Source organism: Apium graveolens, chromosome 6 (assembly GCF_009905375.1).
Source record: "Apium graveolens cultivar Ventura chromosome 6, ASM990537v1, whole genome shotgun sequence".
Lineage (NCBI taxonomy): Eukaryota > Viridiplantae > Streptophyta > Magnoliopsida > Apiales > Apiaceae > Apium > Apium graveolens.
Window position 1 is genome coordinate 250,962,443 of NC_133652.1, and position 6,433 is coordinate 250,968,875.

Genomic DNA, 6,433 nt, shown 5'->3' on the forward strand with positions numbered 1-6,433 from the left:
AGAAAGGGGAACTACAATTCACAAATCACCTCATTGGTTGATGGAATTCAGAGATGATAAAGGAGTCAGAAGATTTTTCAGACTTGAAGACCAACTCAAGATTGCCAGCAATGAAACTCTCAAAGAAATGCAATCTAAGTTGGATATCAGTGATGAAGATGAAGCTGAATTCTTCAGACAACTCCAACTCCAAATTGAGGAAAATGACAAAGGGCTAGGAAAGAAAACCAGGGATCAAAGAAGAAAAAGATGATTTGCTCAGGCTAGAGGAGCATCCTTGGAAATACTGTAAATCTTCAATTACCTTCTAGTACATACACTTTTGCAGCACTTTTGAATTTCTACTTAGTTTCAGTTCATATATTTGTTAAGTGTTTTGTTATCATCAAGTTAACCTTGAATTTATGTCTACAATTCTTATAGACATAAATAGGGGGAGATTGTTAGGAATATATGTGCATTAGTTTGATGATATGTTTAACAAAACACTTAAGTAGAAATCTAGTGTTTGTAGCCTCAACGGATATGACCATTTTGGCTATCCGTTGATGGTGTAGCTTTACTTAGAAATAAGTCTAGTGTTGTAGCACATTTCAGTCTCTGAATTTGAGATATAAATTCTCAAATATTGAGGGAAATTATAAGTCATGTTGACAACTAGAGGATATGCAGATAGGAAGGCCAATTGTAAGTATTTCATGCCTTGTAATTTTGTATAAATGAAATGGTGTCAACGGATAACTTAAAGACCTTCAACGGATGAGAAACAAAGCTTCAACGGATGTCTCTAAAGCTTCAATGGATAACATTCTTCAACGGATGAGTGCATCAACGGATAGAGCTTCAACTGCTAACACATCAACGGATAAAGCCATCAACGGATGAAGGCTTCAACGGATGTTCTGTTAAATAGCAGTTGACAAGTGGTAGTTGTACCTACAAACAGAGGCACATGGGTTGACAGAGACAACTGAGATGTGGTAGCCTATTTCAGGAACATCAGAAAAAGCAGCCGTTCTACTCTAGTACAAAGAGGCAATAGTCAACAAAGTACTTGAGTGATATGGAGAAGAAACAAGTGGAGAACTTATTTTATTATTGTATTTTTATCTTTGTCTTCACTTGTACACTTGGTGATATATAAACCAAGTAGCAGCTAGTAATTAGATGAGAATTTTTCCAGAGCTGTTTAGAAAAATCTTGAGAGAAAAATTATCTAGTTTGTACTAGGACGCAGCTGTGATCAACTTCTTGAATCACAGATTTTCTGAAATACCATCTCTGGTGGAACAACAATCCACCAGAAAAGTTTTTAAGGTCTGTTGTGTTCTTTACATTAGTGTTTGAATATATATCTGTCAGTATTAGCTTAAAGCAATTCATACACTTGTTTATCTTAAACACATAGCCTTTGAAACTGCTCAAAACTTGAAAAAGGTTTGAGATTTACATTCAACCCCCCTTCTGTAAATCTCATTGTTAGTTCATTAGGAATAACATAGTAGATTCAAAACAATTAATTATCTGTATCGTAAGGTAAGCATCAATAAAATCAAGTAATGAAGTAGTAATAGTAGTAACGAATAGAGGAGGATACAGTGGCAACCATATCCACATGAGGATCATAATTGGTTTAAGCATGATTCTTGAACTAAAGTGCCTAGCTTCATCAAAGTAATCATCGAAAATACATCTTAGAGCAAGCTTCACAAACAACAAATTATATGACGGCTCCAACATCCTGCATGAGCATCAAGGGTATCTCATTAGTTCAACACATTAATTAAAACCAACAACTTGGTATCCCACTAACTACGTGGTCCCAGAGTAATAAAAAAAGGAGGTACAATCATTTCAGAATATTATTCAAGCAATAACATCCATACTTCTGAACTTGCTTCTATCAACCATTCTTGTCTTATAACCCGATCCACAAGATGAACTTGATCTCTGACCACGGTTGCTGCTTCCAGAACCCCTAAAGCCTTGCTTCCTTCTAAACCTGATGTTACTGAACATCCCTGCTAGGTTGGCCATAGTAGGATCTTCCATGCTTTGCAACTCCTCAGTGGTGTAGTAGTCACTTGGATTCCCTGAGATGTTTCCATCACCCATCTCAGCTTCAAAGAGCATTTCTGCTTTAGACTTAGGATTTTCAGCAGTAATGTCAAGCTCTTTGATTCCACTGGCTACAAGAGCAGTTGTCTTGAGTAGTTCAACATTTTTGCCATCAACTGTACCGCCACCATAGATGATCTTCCTTTGTTCCTGCTCCATCTCATGTGTCTTCAATTTACCATACAACTTCTTAAGTGTCAGGGTCTCAATATTAACTCATTCACGAACAGATGAAGCCTTATACTCCAAGTGGTGAGGTAGGACTAGTATAAACTTCCCGTTGACTTCTCTCTGAGGATAAGTCTTGCCATGAATACTTAATTTATTTAACAGCTTGTTCAGTCTTTCAAAGACTTAAGTGATACTTTCTCCAGGCAATGACTTAAAAGCCTCATATTGTGAAGTCAAGATATCCAGTTGATTCTTCCTAAAGTCTTCAGTTCATTCCATAAGCAATTCTATGGTTTCCCACATGTGCCTGGCACTCTCACAGACCATAATTTGGTGACTCATATCATCATCCATCGAATCCACCAAAATAAGCTGCAGGCCTTCATCCAGAGCTACCAATTCTTTGTCACGAGCACTCCATTCTGCTTTAGGACATGACATTCTCATATTAGGCAATTCCGAATGATCCTTCATCGACACATGTCTTCCTTCTCTCAATACCTTCATATACTCTGGATTTGACGCCTAAATATATAAAAACATTTTCTTCTTCCATAGATTGTATCTCGATTTATCGAACCGGGGAACCTTAATACTACTAACCTCCTAATAACTCATCTTTTCAGATCTACGAAAAATTCGCAATATACCGTCTCAAAATACGAGTCAATCAACAATACCAAACCAGTCAAGTCAAAACCAATAAACCCAAAATCAGATCTACACACCAGAAGCACTCCCAGACTCCGTTCAACCAAGATCAATAACAAAACTTGCTAATCTAACGGATCAGATCTGTATATCAATCAACAAGCTCTGATACCAATTGTTAGGTCCAAAAGGTACATACAGAGGGTGGGTGAATGTATGTTCTTCGTTTTTTAAAATTAATTACAACGGAATATCCAAACTAAAATGAAATAAACACTCTATTCTTTTTATTCAAAAGTATAAATACCCGGAGGGTTTGCTTACAACTCCAAATATAAAAATTCGAAGCCACAAATATAAAAAGAACCAAAGCAACAAGCTATAAATATAGGGTTCTTCTTATCACTCTAAAAATCTAAAGTTCTTATCAAAAGGTATTAAATACAATCAAGAGAGCTTTAAATAATGAGTGTTACAAGTTTGTAAGGTTTTAAATGGTGTGAATCAAATTGGACATGACCTCTCCTTGTCAAATCAAGCTTTTAAAGAGTATTAAGATAAAACTTCAAGAGCTTCGCAATTTGTAAAAATAGAGAGATACAATTCTCAATCCGCATCTAATTGTTATATAAGCTGATATATAGGTGAGAGAAGTAGGGATACGTGGCTTATTTATGTCCATGTATTTGAATTTGTATAGCTTACAAACTTGCCACTTTGTATCCCTGGAACTTGTAACTTGCGACTACAACATGCACCAAGGAGTTTTTACTTAGGTTCTACGCACTATCTTGCTAACCTGCGACCATGGATAGCTAGGAAGGAGTTTTTGCCTTAGTTTCTGATACAAAACACCCTAACTGGCGTCCATACATCCTTGTCTAAGCTAACCTGCGACTTATGCTCGAAGAAGAGTGTTAGGTCCCGAAGTATTATAGAAGGGAGGGTTGAATACGATACTCACTAAATTAAAAAAATTCTTTCGAATCTTTTGCGGATATAAAATTTAGTGTTCAGTTAGTGGTTCCGTGTTCTTGAGGTGAATAGTGTTTAGAACAGTAAAACGATGAACACAAGATATTTGGGGAAATATATATTCATATATAAATCTGCGAGGGGTGTTGCTACACTCAGGTAAATAAATTAAACAACTATAATCTAAGAACAACAAAGTTCCTAGCAACTAGAAAGATCAACAAATTAAATCCTATACAATGATCTAGCTTTTGTTTGTCTAAGGATTTAATTACCGGGTAACAATTATAATGCCCCTATGAATATATAAAAGTTAAATCAGGCATTATAACGTTATTCCGGTGAGAAGAATAACTGATATAATTTCTGTGTGTATCTCCTATGTCTCTCTTTGCTTCAGTTCTTCAGCTCTTTTTGGAGAGAAGATGAACAAAACAATACAATCTGAATTGTTGAATGTTTCTGCTGCTGATTGTAGACTTTATATTCAATTGCAATATGTGACTGAAAATTAACCACACAAATTAATTGAATGTTCAACAAAGTTGTGGCTGATGAGTAAGTTGCGACCGGGTATATTCCTTGTAACCTGCGACCATCTAACCTGCGACTATAGGAGGGGGAGTAGGATTGCTAACCTGTGACCTTTCTTTTCCTTTTTTTTGTTAACCTACGACCACTTGGTCGCCATGTTTCTTTTGATTTTATTAACTGGCGACCAAAACTTGGTTTTGGTTTCTTTATTATATTTTTTTCTTTTCTTTTCTTTTCTTTTTTTTTGTTTTGTTTTGTTTTTCTATTTTCTTTTGTTTTCCCATTTTTTTTTATTTTTTCCTTTTTCTTTTTGTTTAAGTTTAAATTGTAGCTAAATTAATTTATAAAATAAACTTAAATATAACTTATATAAATAAACTAATTTAGATTTATAAAATAAACTTATTTAAAATTTATAAATAAATCATTTTAAGTTATTAAATAAATTATATTAAAGTCCATTAAATAAATTTATTCAATTTAACAATTAAACTTTGAACTAGGCCAATTCCTCTAGATGTTTAGATGTGTCATGCGCATCTCTTCTCGTATTTTAACAGATAAACGTTCAATCCAAGTACGTTCTTCAACTTAACAATTCTTCTATAAATAATACACAGATTCCTTTCACGAGCTATTGACGCCTAGTGCAACTAGTCAGGTTCACAGACGACTAACTTCGATTCAGGTCTTCGTATTATAGCTTTGATTACATTGTTAAGCCTGCAACAACTTAATCGCTTCGAGCACTAACTGTTAATAAACAAATGTACTTTTACTGGAATCCTTACCGGTACTTTAGACAACATCTTCATTGCTACTACAATTTTGAATACTTCATACACTGGTCTTCACTAACGCTTGAATATATAAATGAAATCCTGTCAGTGAGTATAACTTCAAGACTGCAGCTGTCTTCTTTAATCTCTGTCTATACCATGTCTTCAATTCTTCAGATTCCTATGCTTCAAACACTGTCTATCTTCAATCAATGCTGATACATTGAAATCTTCTGGTAGCACTTATACACTGAATCTTCATCATTTCTGAAACCCTGAAAGTCTTTAACCTTTATTCTTCACTGAGGCATGAACATATTAATGAGCTTCTTTCAGTGACCTGTAAACAGACTTCAGGCCTTCTTCGAATCTTTTGATTCTTTGTATTTTCCTTGTCTTCATGTCTTCTGATTTCTTATGTCGACGCAGTATTATTAACCTTTCCTGTTCTAGTGTTGTTCTCATGTTGAGTTATCACGTAACTGTTCATACAGCTACGCAGTCTCACCAACAATCTCCCCCTATTTGATTGTTAAACCTAACAAATAAATTAAATAGAGAGGATAACTCAACTAACAACTTGGAAAAAGTAAAGTACCAGGACTTGTAAATAATGTTACAGGTTTTCAGGATCAAATACTGCATTTCCAGATTTCTTAAGTAACTGAAATAAAATATGCTTATTCCTCTAACACCGAACTGATCTTCAAGTAGTTTCATCTTCATTTCCTTAGTCCTTCAAATCTCTTCCAGATAATACTTCTCAGTCTTAAAGTAATCATCAGCAGCTTGTTTTGTACAACCACATTTCCTGTTGAGAAGCGCATATCTCTCTTGCTTCTCCCCTTATGAAAGAATAGTGATAAACCAAATCCACTTCTTCTGATTACTAGGAAATCACCTTCGTGTTTACGACATCTCCCGTACAATAGGATACGTAGTTACAAAAATAACAACGGTGTGTTGTAGTGTACATGCGCTTTACCTTTTTCTCCTCCCTGCTATTTCTCCCCCTTAGTTGAGGAATCCTCTAAACTATTATATAAGTTTTTATCTCCCACTTAGAGAAGGAATGTATGCTGTTGTATGAAGGAGTTCTCATATTTTAATTGGTTGGAAAAGAAATAACAAGTCATAGTCTGACCAACTATGTCCCTTTAAATGCTACAAGAATGACTTCACTGTTGATCATCATATTCACCAAT